Raw genomic sequence first — 21,194 nt, 5'->3', positions numbered from 1 at the left:
GATGGTTGAAGTGAGAGGAAAATAAAAGCAAAAATCCTGAATTTGTGTTTCATTAGTCTCTCCTATAGCTTCTTAAATCGATAGTAAATATGCATGTAGATTGACATGTTCTCAGAGTCTTGCTTCTCTTCAGGTTACATAAATCTTTTGCCCTTTATAAGATTGACATGTTCTACTAATCTGCTTCATTGTGCCATGTTAACATTTTTTTAGTCTTTCGGATACCTAAGTTGACACTGATAATCTCTAAAGAAGATGCTATTCTTACTGATCTTTTGAAAGTAGTCTTTAGAAGATTATCCAGCTAAACTAATGAAAAACGTAAGCCAAAAGACAGCTCTAAGGCTCTAAGTTATTGTATGACTTGATGAACTTATTGCTACCTCCTCAGTAGAGTAGGTTAACGAATTTGGCAGACATCATGGAATTTCTTATACCTGGACCTTCAGTACTTGCTTCTCACTCTGATGTCATCTAGTTTTTTTCTCAAACATTTCTCTGGTATTGAAATTCATCATCTTAAAGTAGCAGCATATAGGGTGCCAGGTGGTGGCACGCCTGGTTAAGCACTCACTTTAAAGTGCCCAAGGATGCAGGTTCAAACAAGTGTCTCCTCCGTCTCTCTCCCTCTCTATCTCTCTCTTGCCTCTCAATTTCTCTCTGTCTCTACCCAATAATAAATAACTAAAATATTTTAAGAAAAAATAGCAGGATAGCTCATTCTGGCAAAAACGTTTAGTTGTTAACAAGTGATTTCTAATGTTGATACAATTTTTTGTAGTTATTATTTAATAGTTTTAATGCTACTGTTTGGTAGAAATTGGGGAAAAAAAGAGTTATTTCCCCAACTCATGAAAATATTTGTAAAATAAGCTACTGTTCTATATCTGGCTTTGTCTTTGGCTAAATGTTGAAGGTCTCTTCATCTAGTTCCTGTGAATGTGGGCTTCTTAATCCCAAGTGTTTTTTTCTTTGTTCAGGATTTGATATATTTGTAATATCTCTTTCTGTAATGTTTCTGGACAGTGTTACTAGTATGTCTATATTAAAGAAAAGTAAGAACCTTTTTCAGTAAACTCTTACTGTTCTGCCAATCATTTTATTTCTTAGTATCCATAGCACTTATGTAATTCTTAGTGAACACGCTTCTGAATTTCCTTTCTTTTGTTTCAGGGAATCACACTTCTACTCTGCTCTCTTTCTCCTACTGGGACATTTACTTTGAGCTGAAAACAATTTATATGTATTATATTTATCTTGTTTTACAATGTCTTAAAACATGGATCTTGATATCAGAATTAGCATGGCAGATCCTGCTTGGTATTCAACAAAATCCTTTTTTTTTTTTCTTTTTTCTTTCTCATCTTAGTCTATTCTACTGGGAATGTTTTGCCACATACTAGACCAAAACCAAACAACATTGATCCAGAAGGTGGACGTCTGAAACCAAAGCACTTGTCTGATTGTTCCCTCTCAGGGCCTTGAGGAAGAATGTGTTCTAGTGCTCTCTCCTGGTTACTGATGGTTGCTGATAATCTTGGGCATGTGATGGCTTATCGGTGTATCAAGTAACTCTTTGTTCCCATCTTCACATGCTGTAATACCCTTCCTATTTTCTTATACCTTTACAGGTGGACATTTTCCCAGAAAGATAGCAGCTATGCTGGACTCATCATTAGCTGATTCTATTCTAATTTTTGCCTAGTTAATAACATCTGAAATGGAGGCCAGGTGGTGGTGCACCTGGTTGACTGCACATGTTACAATACTCAAGGGCCAGGGTTTGAGCTCCTGGTCTGTCGTAATTAAAAAATTAAAGGATTTTGTTGTAGCCTGGCTGGGAGTGGATTTAAACAATTAAAGATTTATTACAGCAAAATAGGCAATTATCAGCAGGGGTATAGGTTACTCGTGTGGCTGTTTATGAGAATCTTAAAGAGTTTGCCAGCTAGCCGAGTTACACGTGTTCAGTTCCCAGATAGCTGTCCTATTCTTTTGTCTCATATCTAAACTATCACCAAGCTCTTGCAATTAACCTTTCCAACCATCTCTAGCCTCCTGTTTTTGTTCAACAAACTTCACTGTGTCGTAGCCTACCCACGACCTATTTTCTCCACTGTCTCTATGACAACACTTATAATACATAGGAATGTGTATGCAGACACAGGCATGCGCACACAAATACACATTGTATAAACCGATGACATACTTTTAGAACTAATGTCACCCATGGCAATGATCATATATTGTGCAGACTTCTTAGCCTTATTTCTTACCATCACCACCTCTTTCCATTTTGATCTTTATAATTTCTGCAAAATTGAGCTATTTTTCATTGTTTAGACATGTGTTGCTTTCTTGTACTTTTTATTTGCTGTTCCATTTGTCTAGCATTAGAATATTTTTGGTTCAACATTTACTTGAAAGTATCTGTAGAGAAAATGACTGCTTTCACGTTTCACCCTGAACCTAAAATTAAACATGCTTTGCAAGATAAAATTTTATTTTGCTCCAGGCAATCCCATGAAAAGCTATTGAAAAATACCAACAGAATTTGCACTAGGTATGATGGGTATTGGAAGATAGAGACAGAGTTGAAAGGATAAAATTTTTACAAGGGGATTTGGTTAAGCTAAAAATATTTGAGGCTGAAAAAAGTGTACATACTCATTCTTCCTGTAAGAATGGTATTTCGATATGAGAGGAAGAATTCCAGAGGTACCACCATTTCTAATATTTGAATTGACAAATAAAGGAAAACGGCTTTCAGATATTTTAATGAATCAGTATAACTGAAATGATAAGAACATGATAAGAACATGGTTTTGTTCAACGCACAATTTTTGAAATAAATAAAATACAATCCAAGTGCTTTATGAAAGTTTAAATAATCATAAAAACCTACTCAACAGTAGTTTCTCAATTGATAAATTCTCATTTACTAGATATTCCTTTAACATAAAAGAGCATAGCAAATCCAAATTATAAGCATATATTGGACAATTTATACTACAGTCATTAACTAGGTACTGGTATAGATGATAGCAACATAGAAAATTATAGACATATAATGTCAAATACATAAAGTAAATTGGAAGGTAATATGAAGGTAGAATATTAAACCTTTTAATATATATTTTAATATTTATTTATTTATTTCCTTTTGTTGCCCTTGTTGTTTTATTGTTGTAATTACTATTGATGCCATCATTGTTGGATAGGACAGAGAGAAATGCAGAGAGGGGGAGAGAAAAACAGACACCTGCAGACCTGCTTCACCATTTGTGAAGCAACTGCCCTGCAGGTGGGGAGCCGGGGACTTGAACCGGGGTCCTTAAATCTGGTCCTTGCGCTTTGTGCCACCTGTGTTTAACCCGCTGTGCTACCGCCCGACTCCCACCTTTTAATATTTTTAATAAAGCTTCTGAACCTTAGGAAAACCTTTGCTTGACACTCGTGAAAAATAATCTGGTGATACCTCCGAACATTAGAAATGGATCTACCCAGTGATCCAGCAATGTCTCTCCTAACAGTTTATCCAAAGAAAACAAAAACTTCTATTCAAAGCAATCTATGTACATGTATGTGCATAATATCACAGTTTGCAGAAGCCCCAACTTTGAAAACACAGATAATCAACAACAGAGGACTGATGGCATATGAGTTGAGGCACATACACAGTGAAAGAAACCTCAGCTATGAGAACTTTTACACATGGAGCAACAACTGTATTTACTCTAAACCATTCAGCTCTCCAGTAAAATTTTAAAAATATATATACAATTTCTCCCCTGTCAGTTTTTTGTTGGCATAATTTAAAAGGGGAGAGAGAGAGAGAGATCAAGAGGACAAATGATGAAAGCTTTCCCTTTGCCATATCTTGTTTGGAACTTAAAGCGATTATATTCGGTGAGTAAAGTCAGAAAGAGAAAGATGACTACCAAATGACCTCACCTAGAGTTGGAATTTAAGAAACAAGGAAAGGATGAGAAAACAGAAGGTGAAACTTAGAGTAGGTGTTGTTCACAGCAGTATAGCCACGAACTCTGGGGGCAGAGCATTGGAAAAGCCTTATGAGGACACTGAATGCAGCACATGATGGCTGAGGAGGACTGTCGTATGCTTTACATTGGTTTGTCCTAGCCCTCCCCCCGTCAAGAGAATTGGATCAGTCCTGTTAATTTCGCGGGCCTGCTTGGCCCCGCCCCAAGGAACCCCGAGAGAGGGTTCCTGAGTCCGAGAGTTCCAGAGTTCGAGAGTAAGAGAGAGGGTTCCTGAGTTCGAGAGTGCGAGAGTTCCGGAGTTCCTGAGTTCGAGAGTTTCAGGGTTCGAGAGTAAGAGAGAGTGCCAGAGAGACAGAGTTCCTGGGTTCCTGAGTTCCAGAGTAAGAGACGGTTCCTGAGTTTGAGAGTAAGGGAGAGTGCTTGTGCCGCTGCAAAGAGACAGCGGAGTTCTGTTTGGTGATTAGTTTGTCTTAGTTTATGAATCGTTGTTCCTGAATAAAGAAATACAGCTTCCCTGCCCAGCCGTTGTCTCCGCGTCTCTGTTACCCGCCGTGAAGGAAGCCAGCCCGGCCAGCAAGAGCCTCTGAAATTTTAACAACAAATGGCGCCCACGTGGACCTGACCTGCGCATCTCTCAGATAAGTGAAGACAATTTGGCTTCCTATGCACTATGGCCTTCTCTTCTGTTTGTGAAGAGATCTCCAAAGGCCACTGCTCTTTCTTCACGAGACTGTTTTGCTGTTTCTGGAACATTTATCTCTGGACCACTCTGTGGTTTCCACTCGCTTGGGCGAACTCAGAACAGCCAGCGGGAAGAGCCAGCGGGCTGGAGGTGAGGCACGGAGCTGCTGTTTCCACCTGGTTAAACAGCCAGCCAGCCGGCTGTGCCCAGACAACCCCGCGCACTGTGCCCACAGCCCCGCAGCCCCGCAGCCCGCAGGAGGCCTACGCCAGCACACAAAAACCCCAGGAGCCCAATGGCAACATGCTGGAGCCCTATGCCAACACACAAGAGCCCGAGGCCAACATGCAAGAGCCCGAGGCCAGCCCACAGGAGCCGGCTCTCCACCGCATGGCGCAGGGCACTGGATGCGTGATCCCTCCACGCTGCTTGGCCACTGCGAACAGGGCAGCAGACAAGGCAGGGCCATGGGGCAGGGCCGCGGCGGCCCATCATGGCCGCCACCCCTGGGCACCTAGGCCCACACCTTCTACAAAGATGGCCTGCCTGCCCTCTTTCTATGAATTCTGGAACCATCCCGGGCCTCCCGGACCCCTGGGCTCCCTGCCGAAACTGGGCACACGATATCTCCAGCCACCGGTCCGGTCTGAAGACAGACAAGCTGGAGTACGCAGAGATTTGTGCAGAGATCACAACCTGCAATTCCTAGAAGTGGAGCTGCTCGGGAATGGAGCTGTGCGGGAAGCCACCTCCGGATGGTGAACCCCCCCCCCCAACAACTAAGACAGTACAGATTTAAATTCGTGTTTAAAATGACATGTCTTCGTAACAAAGGTTTCTCTCCTTGTGTATTAATGACCATGTTTATGTGTATGTTTAAAGTTTGGTAAACAGTAGCTTTAAGGCTAAATTCTTACTAGTCAAAATTAAATAAAAAAGGTTTTCAATATAATTCTCATAAAGATAAAATTAACTTACATTTAAAGTCTAAGGTAAAAATTAGTTAACAATCAATATATTTTAACTAAGTTGGTCTAAACAAAAGGTTAAATAGACTTGTTGATATGTAAAACACTACCTTCTCTATTAGAAATGGTAGATCGCACAATGGCTATGCTAATTATTCTCATGCCTGAGGTTTCCTCTCCGGCCCACACCTAGGGTGTGTCTCCATCTTGAATGGGTGTAACAAAAGGTTAAAAGACGTTGTTGATATGTAAAAGTCTCAAATTCCTTCTCTATTAGAAACGTTGGATCGTGCAGTAGATAAGCTAATAACAAGTTTTGTTTCATAGTAAGTAAGTTGCAGTCAGCTGCCTGTGGGACTCTAGGCCGTTCCCCGCCCCCATGCAAATGCCCTTCGAAGAAAGTACGCCCCCCAGAGGCAAGAAATGTTTTTTTTTAAGCTGATAAAGTTTAGTTTGTGCCAGTTTCTTTTTTTAAAAAAAATACCTGTACGATATAGGTTTCTGTTCACCCCACACCCTTGATACTATAGTCATTTAGTTAAAAAGAAAAGGGGGAATTGTCGTATGCTTTACATTGGTTTGTCCTAGCCCTCCCCCCGCCAAGAGAATTGGATCAGTCCTGTTAATTTCTTGGGCCTGCTTGGCCCCGCCCCAAGGAACCCCGAGAGAGGGTTCCTGAGTCAGAGAGTTCCAGAGTGACAGAGTTCCTGAGTTCCTGAGTTCGAGAGTTTCAGGGTTACAAAGTAAGAGAGAGTTCCAGTGTGCCAGAGTTTCAGAGGGTTCCCCAGTACGAGAGTTCCAGAGTTCCAGAGTTGGAGAGTTCCTGAGTTCCAGAGTAAGAGAGAGTGCTTGCGCCGCCGCAAAGAGACAGCAGAGTTCTGTTTGGTGATTAGTTTGTCTTAGTTTATGAATCGTTGTTCCTGAATAAAGAAATACAGCTTCCCTGCCCAGCCGTTGTCTCCGCGTCTCTGTTACCCGCCGTGAAGCTAGCCGGCCCGGCAAGAGCCTTCCGAAAATTTTAACAACAGAGGACTTAACTTGGTCGTAGTAATGATGTACAAACAACTATTGTGGGGAGATGAGGGATTGGACTCTCATGAAAACTGTCTTGTGAATCATTATTTTCCCAATAAAATTAAAAAACGAATAAAGACCGTTGGTTTGACACTGATGTAAGGAAATCTTAGTAGCTGAAGTATGAAGATAATTAGAATTTGTTTCTGCACTTTGCAGGTGATTAGGAAGTTTTTTCTTTTCCCTCTATTTGGACAGATATGACCCTAAGTTTATTTTGTAAAAAACAGCTGATTGAATTACTTTGGATAGAAGGTTGAGGAAAATTGTGCTTTATGGTGGGAGGTATATGTGGCAGAGAAGAGAAAATGAGATTCTTAAAAGAAGATGAGGATTCCTAAATATATATTCTTTTGTCAGTATGTCTGTGTAGAGTTTTTCTATTCCTACTCTTCTTAGAAAACACAGAACCTGAAATCTGAGGTTGGAATTTTAAATGTAGTCCATATGAGAAATGTCTTCCAGAATGTATGTTACTGAGTACACACCAAAATAATAATCTAGGAGCTCAAAAATAAGTGAGGTTGCTAAAGGAGTATTTTAAAGAAATGTTTCAGCAGCATACAGTGACCCACCTCTACAGTAGATAGGACGGCTGGGGTGACAGCATAATGGCATGCAAAACACTTTCATGCCTGAGGTTTTGAGGTTCCAGGTCAAATTCTTACTTAAAACCCTACTCTCCATATCATTCCTTATCTAAGATTTCAGAGCGTGGAAGAGTATATGAGAATGTTTAAAGCTCAAAATTAAAATCATAATTAACTGTACTTGCATTTTATGGGCAAAATGCTGTAGGATATGGAAGCAATTACAGAAGCCAGACCTTCCACCTTCTGCACCCCATAATGACCTTAAGTCCATACTCCCAGTGGGATAAAGAATAGGAAAGCTATCAGGGGAGGGCATAGGATATGGAGACCTGGTAGTAGGAATTGTGTGGCCTTGTACCCTTCTTATCCTATGGTTTTGTCAATGTCTTCTTTAGATAAATAAATAAAAAAGTAACTTTGTTGTGCTAGTGGGTTTTGGGTATGAGTAGTGCCACTTTTCTAAATAATGCCGTGTAAAATATGAGAAGAAATGGAAACAAGAGAAGGTGAAGAATGAAAGTGAGAGTTAAACTTTGTGAAATGTGTCCACAATATATGTGATGCCTGGTGAGGAAGCAGTTCTCTATCATTAGAACTGATAAAAAGTAAGTCAGATTAACAGATTATTAGTTAGAAGTGCTTTTTGTGAATTGGCCAATAAGCCCAAGATGACTATGAAAAGGTTTTCTTAAAGATATACTATTATTATTATTATTATTATTATTATTATTAAGTGGATACAGAGAGATTGAGAGGGTTGTGTAGGGTAGGTAGAAAGGGAAAGAGACAGATACCTGTAGCCTTGCTTGACTGCTCGTTAAACTTTCCCCCAGCAGATGGGGCTGGGGTCTTGAACCTGGATCTTTGTGCATTGTAACGTATGTGCTTAACCAAGTGCACTACTGCCTGGGCCCCGAGAAAGTCTTTTAACTTCTGTGAGTGGAAAATTATGTGAATTTCAGGTGAAAACTGCAGTTTGCTCATACTTTCAGGATCCCCACAGATTAGATATCTAAAAGTCAATATGGGAACCAAAAGGGCATTCTCACATCAGGAAATTGAATCTGCATCACTCACAGCAGGTCCTGCTGAGCACTTAAGGTCCTCAGTGGGAAAGTGATCACTTCATTGCTCACTAGGTTTGCTAAAAGTTATCAGCTGTTTTCCACGCTGTGTCCTGGAGTGTAAAGAGAAATTAATTGAAGATCTCATCAATGAAATTAGAAAACAATATTTTCTGTTGTGCTCAGTTAAGAATTAAATAGGGTTTTGTTTTCTTGTAATGCCTGTTAGCTGATTTTCATAAAAGTTACAGCTAAGTTTTCTCAAGTAGAATGTCAGCCTTTCAGAGAGGCTGATCTCAGTAAAGTCATTCATTAGTGTTGCTGTTGAGAATTTTTCACCTGGCCCTCAGTAGCATACGTTTTGATAATCAGTTTACTAGAAGAATCTGAAAGCTGGCACAGAAAGCATGGAATTAAGGCCAGTTTTATTTGCATCTTCATTTTTTGGAGTAAGAGAGAATGAAAGGGAAATCATCGGGAGTCGGGCGGTAGCACATTGGGTTGGGTGGGCCATTTAAGGATCCCAGTTCGAGCCCCCGGCTACCCAACTGTTGGGGAATCACTTCACAGGTGATGAAGCAGGTCTGCAGGTGTCTGTCTTTCTCTCCCCCTCTCTGTCTTCCCCTCCTCTCTCCATTTCTCTCCATCCTATCTAAGAACGACAACATCAATAACAACAACAATGAAAAACAAGGGCAACAAAAGGGAAAATAAATAAATAAATATTTTTTAAAAAAGAAGAAAGGGAAACAATTATAAATATTAGCAAACACACACAAAACAATCAGGATGTATATAATGTAGAAAAATATAAAATACTTGGTGTATTGCACCAAAGTAAAAGACGCTGGGGTGGGGGGAGGGTTCAGGTCCTTGAACATGATGGCAGAGGAGGACCTAGTGGGGGTTGTAGTGCTATGTGGAAAACTGAGAAATGCTATGTATGAACAAACTAGTGCATTTTACTGTCAACTATAAACCATTAATTCTCCCGATATGTTGTTTTTTATGTTGTTTTCACCGGGCTGGCTTCACGGGCGGGTAACAGACAACCCGGGACTCATGGCTGGGTTGTATGCAGTATCTCTTTATTCATGCAGGACGCAGTGCAATCTATACCAAGCTAAGCTAAACTCTACTAAAACGAACAATGTTGTCTTTATATATACTTCCCAAGTAGGGTGTGAACAGGATGTGACATAGAGAGGGTGGAGAGAAAAGTGACTGGTGAAAATCAGAGTATGACAAAGAGAGGGGACAGAGCAAAAACATATCATGAAACAGTGGGTATTGAACCAATGCCCTGGAGGGAGGGTGGTGCTTGTTAACAGCGATTATGTAAATAGAATGAAGTGGTTATGTAAATAGAATAGTGTTAAGCAGGGGGGATTTAAACCAAATGAAATAGAAGGGGTTTTTTAAAGCATACCAACAATTCCCCCTTTCTTTTTAACTAGTGGCGATAGCATCAGGGTTGTGGGGTGAACAGAAACCTATATGGTACAGGCGTTTAAAAAAAAAAACTGGCATAAGACATGGAAAATAAAATAGGCAAGCAGCAATAACCAGTGTGATGCCAAGGGGAACGTTTCTTGCCTCAAAGGGCAAGGCCTAGCAGGCGAAAGGGCATTTCTTGCCTCTGGGAGCACTTCATGCCTCTGGGGGCATCTCTTGCCTCAAAGGGCGTTTCTTGCCTCTGTGGGCATAACCTAATAAGGAGGGGGAGTTTTCCACCTCTGGGGACAGAGCCTGCAGGCTAGGGGACATGGTCTATAAAGTCTCAAGGCAATTGGCTGAAGTTAGTCTTTGAGAAATGCAGCAGCATGTACCAGTATATCCGATGGAAGTGTCAGTCCAAAGTAGCTGACCACAGAAGAAAATGCCAAGGGATGAAATGCTGCATGTCTGTCTCGATGGGGAATGTCGGCCACCAGAATTCTGCTTTTCTGTAGAGAGTGATCTTTGGAGACTGTGAATCTGTTTCTTCAGGTCGTGCCAGGTCACCTCATTGGTTTCCGGGGGTGTGTTGTAGTCATTCCATATTGTGGGCGATGTCAGAGAACAGGATCCAAATGGATTTCCAGGAATTCCATTTGAGTAGATGCTTGTTCAGGTGAAGACTTGACGGCTGAAATTCACTTACTTATCAAACAAAACTTGTAGCAGATTAGAAGTTTACTATAATTGATAACTCCATTATAATTGGAAGTCCTTTCTAGTATGATTTTAAGGTTGTTTAAACAGTTTAAACTCAATAAAATGTGGAAAGGTAAACAAAAGAACCACGGTAGAAGCCTCAGGCATGAGAATAATTAACATAATCATTGCACTATCTGCCCCGCCCATAACTCATACCGTTTCAGGATTAAACATTTCAGATTTATGCCAAGATGTAAAAAAAGAAATCAAAGGAGGAGAAAACAATTTTTTGGATTTTTTTGGATGTCTCTAGAAATCATGGCTGCATCCAGCATTTTTTTAAGTCAATGTCAAACAAAAATTCAGTCATTCAAATCACTCTTTTATAAAACAGATCTCACCATGTAGCATTAAGAGTCCCCGGAGGGCGTCCTAGTCCAAAGAGCTCTTCAAAATTCCATTTAGGGTGCTTCTGACTGTTCCTGCTGGATTGCTTCAGGCACCCATTTTTAAAAGTGTCTTCCCATAGAAGAAAGAATCCAATCAGGAGAGTATAACTAACCACGTGTCTCTATTCTTGGGGATTGCCAGGGTACTGGAGAACACTCCTCAAATTAGAATAGTCCTTCTCCATGGGAAACATGCGAGAAGAAGTCCAGAAAGTCCCAGTGGAAATCCCTATGCATATCCCTATGCATATCCCAAGGTCTACGATCATGGTCATAAAGAACCAAACTGTGGCCCAGAGCAAAATGTAGTCCTTTTCCTCAGGAAACATGGGAGAGGGAATCCAGAAAGTCCAAGGAGAAATCTCCATGCATCTCCCAAGCTCTATGATTAGGGTCACAAGAAACCAAAGTTCCTGGTCAGGGAAACAAAGTGTGGCCCAGAGTAAAATGTTCCAGAGACAGAGAAACTGTCTCATAATGAAACAGTAGTGGCTTTGGCAAACCTCTTCATAAGTAGAAGAGAAGACCATAGTGCATAGGTAGGCAAAGTCTTCACTTATCTGGGAGTTGCGCAGGTCCAGCCCCACGTTGGGCGCCATATGTTGTTTTTTATGTTGTTTTCACCGGGCTGGCTTCACGGGCGGGTAACAGACGACTCGGGACTCATGGCTGGGTTGTACGCAGTATCTCTTTATTCATGCAGGACGCAGTGCAATCTATACCAAGCTAAGCTAAACTCTACTAAAAGGAACAATGTTGTCTTTATATGTACTTCCCAAGTAGGGTGTGAACGGGATGTGACATAGAGAGGGTGGAGAGAAAAGTGACTGGTGAAAATTAGAGTGTGACAAGGAGAGGGGGCAGAGCAAAAACATATCATGAAACAGTGGGTATTGAACCAATGCCCTGGAGGGAGGGTGGTGCTTGTTAACAGCGATTATGTAAATAGAATGAAGTGGTTATGTAAATAGAATAGTGTTAAGCAGGGGGGATTTAAACCAAATGAAACAGAAGGGGTTTTTAAAAGCATACCAACACCAATAAAGAAATAATAATAAAAAAATGTATTCCCAACACCCTTCCCCCTCCCTCCCAAAACAATGTATTTGAAAAACCCCCTATGGTCTGGGAGGTGGCACTGTGGCTAAGGCACTGGACTGTCAAGCATGAGGTCCTGAGTTCAGTCTCCGGCACACATGTACCAGAGTGATGTCTTGTTCTTTCTCTTCTCCTATCTTTCTCATAAATAAATAAAATCTTTAAAAAAATTAAAAAAAAAAGAAAAGCCCCTATAAAAGAAATTATAAAATAAGGTTTATATGAATGAGCACCCAGCAGAGTGCACATGTTACTAAGCAAAATGGCCTGGGCTAGAGCCGCAGTTCCTACCTGCAGAGGGGAAACATCACGAGTAGTACAGCAACACAGCAGTGGCTTCTTCTTTCCTTTGTCTATTTCTCCCTCTGTTTCTCAGCCTCTATAGAAAAAAGGGGGGAGGGGTGACTTGGATCCACCTGCATATCAGATTTCAGGCTCAGGGGAAAAAAAACTAGTATAGTCATGGGTCTCATGGAATATAACTAAAATAGGCCTCCTAGCTATCTACAACACTTCATCTGCACTATTCCAGCCTTTAGGTTCATGATTAGTCAACTTGTTTGGCTTTATATGTTAATTCTCTTTTCAGCCATTTTCGGGGTATCTCTCTCCCTCTCCGTTGGGGTGGCCTCCAGGGGAAAGGTAACGGGCTGGTACTTTCTCGCTCACGACCGGGGTGACACGAAGTAAAAGACACCAGGGGACTCTTAGCGTGCCTAGAATCTGAGTCCGTTTATTAGCAAAGTGGACATGAATTAAATAGAAAAGCAATGGAGGTAATTATTGTTGAAATATGTCAGAAATTACAGGTCTCTTAACAGTCAGCATGCCCCTAAGGTAGGGGGCTGGTATGACAGGAATTGATGAGATACAAGACAGTTATTCTCCATGACACAAGCAACTTAATTATCCAAAGGTATCTGAGAGAAGCATAGGGGTTAAACCCATAGGGTGAGACAGAGAGAAGATGAATATCAAAAAGCCATATAGTTTGGAATTTCTCTTGTCTGGGGTCTGAGGTGTGTGATGAAGTGTGTGATAAAGTGTGTTCCTCTGTGATCAGAAGGTGACTTTGAATAAGTGACTCTGTGGCCATGTGGCCTGCAGTTAATAGAGGGAAGTACTGGGGTTTCTGTGGGCCTAGAGTCAAGAAGGAAAGAACCAAGTCTGAGTTTCCCCCCTTATGCTCACCTCAGTTGAGAGAGACTTACCAAGAGGTTATCTTCTCAGACCTCCATCCAAAGATGGGGGTGGTTCTCCCTAAGCTCTATCAGGCTTACACATGTTCCCAACAAGCCACCAGGTTTCAGATACTACCATGATGCCAGCCAGACTTCCCTGGACAGACAACCCCACCAACGTGTTCTGGAACCCCACTTCCCCAGAACCCCACCCTACTAGGGAAAGAGAGAGACAAGCTGGGAGTATGGATCAACCTGTCAATGCCCATGTTCAGCGGGGAAGCAATTACAGAAGCCAGACTTTCAACCTTCTGCATTCCACAATGACCTTGGGTCCATATTCCCAAAGGGTTAAAGAATAGGAAAGCTATCAGGGAAGGGGATGAGATACAGAGTTCTGGTGGTGGGAACTGTGTGGAGTTGTACCCATCTTATCCTATGGTTTTGTCAATGTTTCCTTTTTATAAATAAATAAATAAACAAACAAATAAAAAGGGGTTGATGGCTGCTGGAAGCAGTAGAGTCTTCCTACAATCACTGAACCTCTGTAGTAAGTATAGTAATATTTAAAAAAAGAAGGAAATAAAATATCTATAAAATTATTTTTATAATGTCTTTTCATAATACCTCCATGCAAATTCTTAAATGACTAGAACTTATGAGCAGAAAATATAATGTGTTGTAATATATAGGATCAATTCTTTTTTCAATTATAAAATAAATAATTGTCATCTCACTGAAATGTTACTTAACTTAAAAAAATCAAGGGCAGGTACACCTGGTTGAGCGCACATGTTACGATGCACAGGGACCCTGGTTCGAGCCTCCAGTCTATTTACACCTGCAAGAGCGAAGTTTACGAGTGGTGAAGCAGTGCTGCAGGTGTCTCTCTGTCTCTCTTCCTATCTTCCCCTCCCCTCTCAATTTCTGACAGTCTCCATCCAATAAATAGGTAAAGATAAATTAAAAAATAATAATAATGGGTAGGGTGGCACGCAGTGATACACTTGACAGTGTGTGCATGTTCCCATGCACCAGGACCGGAGTTCAAGCTCTAGACCCCACCTGTGTGCATGTGTGTGTGGGGGGGTTGGGAGCTTCAGAAGCACTGCTGCAGGCCCCTCTCTTTCTCTGTCCCACTACCTCCCTCTCTACATATATAAAAAGAAAAGAAAAAAATGGGGGGGGGGGAGTGCCAGGAATATTAGACTCATTGCATAGGCACTTATCTCTAGTAATAACTGTCAAGGAAGAAAGAAAAGAAAAAAAAAGGAAGGAAGGAAGGAAGGAAGGAAGGAAGGAAGGAAGGGAGGAAGGAAAGAAAAGAATGGGAAGGCAAGCCAACATTACAGTTTCTAGAATAACCTATAGATAGTGAAAGAGAAAACAAATTTACAAAAAGAGAAATTGTAGGGAGGCTGAACGGTGGCGCACTGGGTTAAGCGCACAAAGTGCTGAGTGCAAAAACCAATTCACAGACACAACTACAAGCCCTGGGCCCCCCTCACCCTCAGGGGGCTTGTTTAACAAGCAGTGAAGCAGGCCTGCAGGTGTCTTTCTCTTCCCCTCTCTGTCTTCCTTTCCTCTCTCTATTTCTCTCTGTTCTATTCAGCAAAAACAGCAGCAAGAGCAATAATAACAGCAACAACAACAATAATGGGGGGGGAGTAAAGGCTGCCAGGAGCACAGGATTTGTAGTGCAGGTGCCAAGCTCCAGGGATAAACCTAAAAATGTATCCTCTAATAACTGTAACTGCTATAAACGGTAACTGCAAGCCAACCACTCGCTAAATAGAAACTCACATGCAAGAGTGTTTAACTCTGTTCCTTTGTCTAGTTAATTGTGTTGACAAAAATTCTGTTAACAAAATTAAGCTGAAAGGTCAAAATAGACACCACTTTACGAAATAAAACAAGTATCAGAAATAAATCCAGTTCTGCAGAGATTTTTAGAATTATCAGACTATAAGTTAAAATCTATATGATTAATTTACAAGGGTCTCTGATGGAAAAAAAAGTGGGAAACCTGAAAGAAGATGAATAATATAAAATTGAAAGATGAAAATGTTAAGAAATAAAGCACATTCCAGCAATCAAAGACTGAATGAAACATGAAAATGTGTATAAATAGACTGACCAATAGAATAGATATAATTGCCAAAAGAATGAGGAGACATGGAATACTTAAACAGCATCTTCTCCAACTAAAAAACAAGTAAAAGAAAATGTAACAGGATATTTGGGGCTGGAGGTGGCGCTCTTGGTTGAATACACATCCAGCCATGTACAAGCACTTTTGTTCAAGCCTTGAGTCCCCAAATGCAGTGGGGTAAACTTCAAGAGCTGTGAAGCAGTGATGTCATCTTCTTTTTCTCATATCTCCTCTATCTCCCTTCCCCCTCTTAATTTCTTTTTGTCTCTATACAATAAATCAATATTAATAAGTAAGAAACAGAACAGGATATTTAAGAACAAATGTACAATGATAGGAGACAGCACCAGCAGACAAAGAGAGAAAGACATAGGAGATATATCTAAATAATGTTTGAGGTTTTTTTCAGAACATAAAATATTAATCTAAAGATTCAGATCTCAAAATAGTATGATCGATATATGCTCCCAAATCTGCACTTAATCACATCATCAGAAAATCAGAAAAAGGGAAAATAAAGATAAGGTTCTTCCTATAAAGAAACTGGTATTCAGAAACCAAGTAAGAACAGAGATAAAGGGATCCATGACTGCTCAACAAATTGTTTGGCTTCATATGTTAACTCTCTTTTCAATCACCAGGTTCCAGATGCCACCAGGATGCTGGCTAGGCTTCCCTGGATTGAAGATCCCACCAATGTGTCCTGGAGCTCAGCTTCCCCAGAGTCACACCCTAATAGGGAAAGAGAGAGGCAGACTGGGGGTATGGACCGACCAGTCAACGCCCATGTTCAGTGGGGAAGCAATTACAGAAGCCAGACCTTCTACCTTCTGCAACCCTCAACGACCCTGGGTCCATGCTCCCAGAGGGATAGAGAATGGGAAAGCTACCATGGGAGGGGGTGGGTTATGGGGATTGGGTGTTGGGAATTGTGTGGAGTTGTACCCCTCCTACCTTATGCTTTTGTTCACTAATCCTTTCTTAAATAAAAAATTAAAAATAAAATAAAATAAAATAAAATAAAATAAAATAAAAAAAAAGAACAGAGATAAATAATGACTATATCTAAAGATATAACTTGGGTAATATCATATATGCAGTGAAATAGCTTTCAAAAGGAATGATTGCACAAAGACATTCACAGTCAAGCAAAAATGAAGGAATTTATTGCCAGTGGATTTACATTGTAGAAGATGTGAAACATATTTCAACACAGAATAGGATAATAAAATGATCATAAACTTTATTCCCTACATATAAAAATGGTTGAGTTTCAAAAAGGAATGAATGAAACTGAGATAAAATATTTTATACTTATTATTGGATGAGTATAGCTTACTACTAAGTGAACTGAATGACAATAAGTTAATTTTTTATTTAATATATTTGTTTTTATATTAGTGGTTTACAATAAGATAGTAAGGGTATAGCTTCACACCACTCCCACCATCAAAGTTCTGTCCCCATGTCAGGAGAGAACCCCCGACCTATTCTCTCTTTCTCCACCCCACACCCACTGAAAACCACCAATATCTCACATAATCTGAGTCAGTCTTATATTTAATAAACATTAGCAGTTAAAAAGTGTTGTCTAATGAGTTGCAAAGTTATAGGTCACTGTGGTGAAAATATTAGTGTGTGTATGGATCCTAGATTTATTTATTTATCATGATAAATCCAGAATAGTGTAGGAAGAATACATGTGTAGATTTAAAAGCCACTGAAGTTTTGTTCGGTAGGTTTGTCCTATCCAATCTAAATGTGAATTTCTGATTGTAACACCAATTAATTTATGAGCAGGAACTTGTCACTTGCATGTAACTTTGCTAGAAGTTGCAGGTTACTGAAGGACTTAAGTTTCTATTGTATGATATTTAGTTAAATAAGATTATTAAATATTAATTATTTCTTTTTAAAAGTTTTTAAAATTATTTTTATTTATTGGATAGAGACAGCCAGAAATTGAGAGGAGGGGGGAGATAGAGGGAGGCAGAAACAGAGACACCTGCAGCCCTGCTTCACCACTAGTGAAGCTTCCCCCTGCAGGTGGGGACTGAGGGCTCGAACCTGGGTCCTTGAGCACTGTAATGTGTGTGCTCAACCAGGTGCACCACCACCCAACCCCCAATATTAATTATTTCTATAAAATTTCCATCAACAATTTAAAATTAGATGCAGTGATCAGGTACATTTATAGACTTTGTTCCTGATACAGTCAGGCTGGAGAATATTTGTTTATATATGTATTTGCTTATTTTGACCACTGGAGTGATTGCTAAGACTTACTGCCTGCAGGACAAATCCACCACTCCTGTCAGCTTATTTATTTATTTATTTATTTATTATAGAAACAGAGAGAAATGGAGAAGGAGTGGGAGTAAGTAGAGGAAGAAAAAGAAACAGAAAGACACTGTCTGTACTGTTTCACTTGATGAGGAAATTCTCCCCTTGAAGGTGAGGACCAGGGGCTTGAACCTCACTATTTTCTCATGGTGATACATGTGTTCTATTAGGTGCCTCACTGCCCAGCCCCTGGAGAAAAATTTAGATGTGAAAAAAAATACACTTTTTGATGTCTTGAACCTATCTATCCAACACTCCTCTCTCCATTCATAACAGAATAAGAAAGGTGTCACAAAGGTGCACAGTTTTGACTATTTGAGCCTACTTCTGAGCAAATCCTTGTGGCACAGAGCTCCCGTCAAAGACAATGGAGCTCTATTGGTGAGGAGGATGGTGGGTTTAATTATTTTCCACCCCAGAATTAAAATAGTAATGGTAGGTGGCTGGGTGGTGGTGCACCTGGTTGAGCGCACATGTTATAGTACGCAAGGACCCAGGTTTGCATCCCTGGTCCCCACCTGCATGGGGAAAGCTTCACGAATGGTGAAGCACTGCTGCAGGTATCTCTCTCCCTCTCTATCTCCCCCTTCCCTCTTGATTTCTGGCTGTCTCTATCCAATACATAAATAAAGATAATAAATTAAAAAATAGTAAAGGCATAAATTTCTGCTGCTTTAGAATGTAATTGTATTTAGATATGGGACCTTTCGGGAGATCATTTGATTCAAATCTAGCTCTCAAGGTAGACTCTGGTACAATATGATTAGTGTCCTCATAAGAAGAGGAGATTCAGACAACAAATACTAGATAAGCATGTGAGAACACAGACAGAATAAATTTGTAAGTAAAGAAAAGAGGCAGGCAGGGGGAGTCGGGCTGTAGCACAGCGGGTTAAGCGCAGGTGGCGCAAAGCACAAGGACCAGCATAAGGATCCCAGTTCAAACCCCGGCTCCCCACCTGCAGGGGAGTCGCTTCACAGGCGGTGAAGCAGGTCTGCAGGTGTCTATCTTTCTCTCTTCCCCTCCTCTCTCCATTTCTCTCTGTCCTATCCAACAACAATAACAACAATAATAACTACAACAATAAAACAAGGGCAACAAAAGGGAATAAATAAATAAAATAAATATTAAAAAAAAAAAGAAAAGAGGCAGGCAGAAGCACACCTGGTCAAATGCACAAATTATAGTACACGAGGGCCCAGGTTCAAGTCTCTGGTCCCCACCTATAGGGGAAATCTTCATGTGTAGAACAGGGCTGCTCTGTCTCTTTCCCTCTCTATTCTTCCTCTCAGTTTCTCTCTGTCTCTACCCAATAATATATATATACATGTATATATATATATATATATATATATATATATATATATACATATATATATTTAAAAAGTTAAAAAAGAGGTCTTAGAAGAAACCAACCTACCCACAACTTCACCTCAGTCTTCCCAAAATATGAGCAAATCATTTTTTAAGACACCATTTTTGTCAGCACTATATTACTGCCATCCAAGCAAACTGGTATAGAGGGCCAGTGAGTAAATCTTTCAGAACATGAAAGTTTTAAGAGGAAATGCATCTGGTTTCATTTAGACACTGAGGTACTAGATAAGGTTCAAGTTTTCTTTGTAAAAACATGTATTTTGTTTTTTGGATACAGGCATAGAAAAATCAAGAATGAATGGAGAGATAAGAGAGGAAGAGAGACATAGCAACACTGCTTCATCATTCCTGCAGGTGGGGATTGGGGGCTTGAACCTGGGTCTTTGTGTACTATAACATGTGTGCTCACACTGGCCCCAAACTTTTTTTTTTTTTTTTCAAGTGAGAGCACTGCTCAGCTCAGGCTTGTAGCCATACTGGGAAATGAACCTGAGACTTCAGAGCCTCAGGCATGAGAGTCTTTTGCATAGTCATTATTATGCTGTTTCTCTAGTCACAAACTGTTCTTTAACTGATGAAGACATCTCTTGGTGTTCCTATTGAAAAACTCACTTAATATTGTTTATATAGCTTATTTCTCTGGCAATAATCTGTATTCACTTTGAAAAATAGACATTTTAGCAGTCTAGTATTTGCATTTGGCCATCCTAAATAGGATTTCCATAACATTAGTGAACCTTGGGATGCATTGGATCGACCTTCTCGTGGTGCATCCCGTGAGTACCCATTCATTGAGGAAACTGACGATCCTTCCTAGCCGACTGAATCCACATGGATCCCAGTCACTTTCAAAGCCAGCAACAAGCAGCTCCTGACAGCTTTCAACCTGACGCTGTTGACTGGCTACGGAAGAAGGGCAAACGCTAGAAGAAGTGAACCTAAATGATAACTCCTCATAGAATAAGGAAAAATTAGTGGAGGGCTTGTGTATGTGTGTGGAGGGGGCAAGATAGAAAGCATGAAAGGCAGGAGTAAGTGGCGGTAACTCATTCAACTACACATGTAACCATGTGAGACGTCCTGAGTTCAAGCCCCTAGGCCCCACCTTCAGTGGAGAAGTTTCACCAGTAGTGGGTCTGTGTCTCACATGTCTCTCTTTGTCTCACCCTCTATGGAAAGAAAAAAAAAAAAGATTACCAGGAGTGGCGGAATTGTCATAAAGACACCAAATCCCAATAATAACACTGGTGGAAAAAAAGAGAGAAGTGAAGAGGAAAAAAAAAAAAGAGAGATGAGAAGAGTAGAGAATAAAAAAAATACATGAAAGGCATAAAGTGTGTTGAGACATTTGTGTTTTTGTGACATGGGTTCAGGTTCCTGGAGAAGAGCAGAGAGGACTTGTGATTCACAAATGTGCTTTTGCTATTCAGTGTTGTCAGAGATCAGGGCATGATGCACAGGCAACAGCTTGCTGAATAGCTCTTAAACTCTTGGAGTTGTGATCCAAATAGTCACTACCAATTAACATTTGCAAGCCAGGGAAATGCCAGAGGTTATTCTCTGAATGGCTGTTTTTTTATTCCCAAATCATTCCTTAAGGTTGAATTTGTTTTCTGTTTCTATAAAATATTTACATTCTACTTTAAAAAAAAAGGCAAGAAACTCAATCATAATTTTGCCTTATATTTCACCATAGAATGCCACATGAATAAGCCACATGTGTAATTATAATAAAATAATAAACATATAATGCAGTCTGAAAATTATCTAAGATTGCCCAATTTGAATCTTATTCTAATGTACTTGACAATCCATATATTTATTTTTATTACACAAAGCTAAGTTAAATATATACGTATAAGTCTAGAATTAAGTTCTTATGGTCTACTTATATCTTGGTGAATTCAACTACAATTGTTTTTCTAAATATCATTAGTTATTACTGTTAGGTTCTTAATATTTGCAGTTTTTTCCCACTTTTAATATATCATTGTTTTTTATCTCAAAATAGTTCAATGTTTTATTTCAGTAAGCAACTGGATTTTGATCTCTTGAAAGATTGTGACCATG

This window comes from Erinaceus europaeus, chromosome 4, assembly GCF_950295315.1.
Source record: "Erinaceus europaeus chromosome 4, mEriEur2.1, whole genome shotgun sequence".
In the NCBI taxonomy this organism is placed as follows: Eukaryota; Metazoa; Chordata; class Mammalia; order Eulipotyphla; family Erinaceidae; genus Erinaceus; species Erinaceus europaeus.
This window is presented reverse-complemented; position numbering follows the sequence as displayed.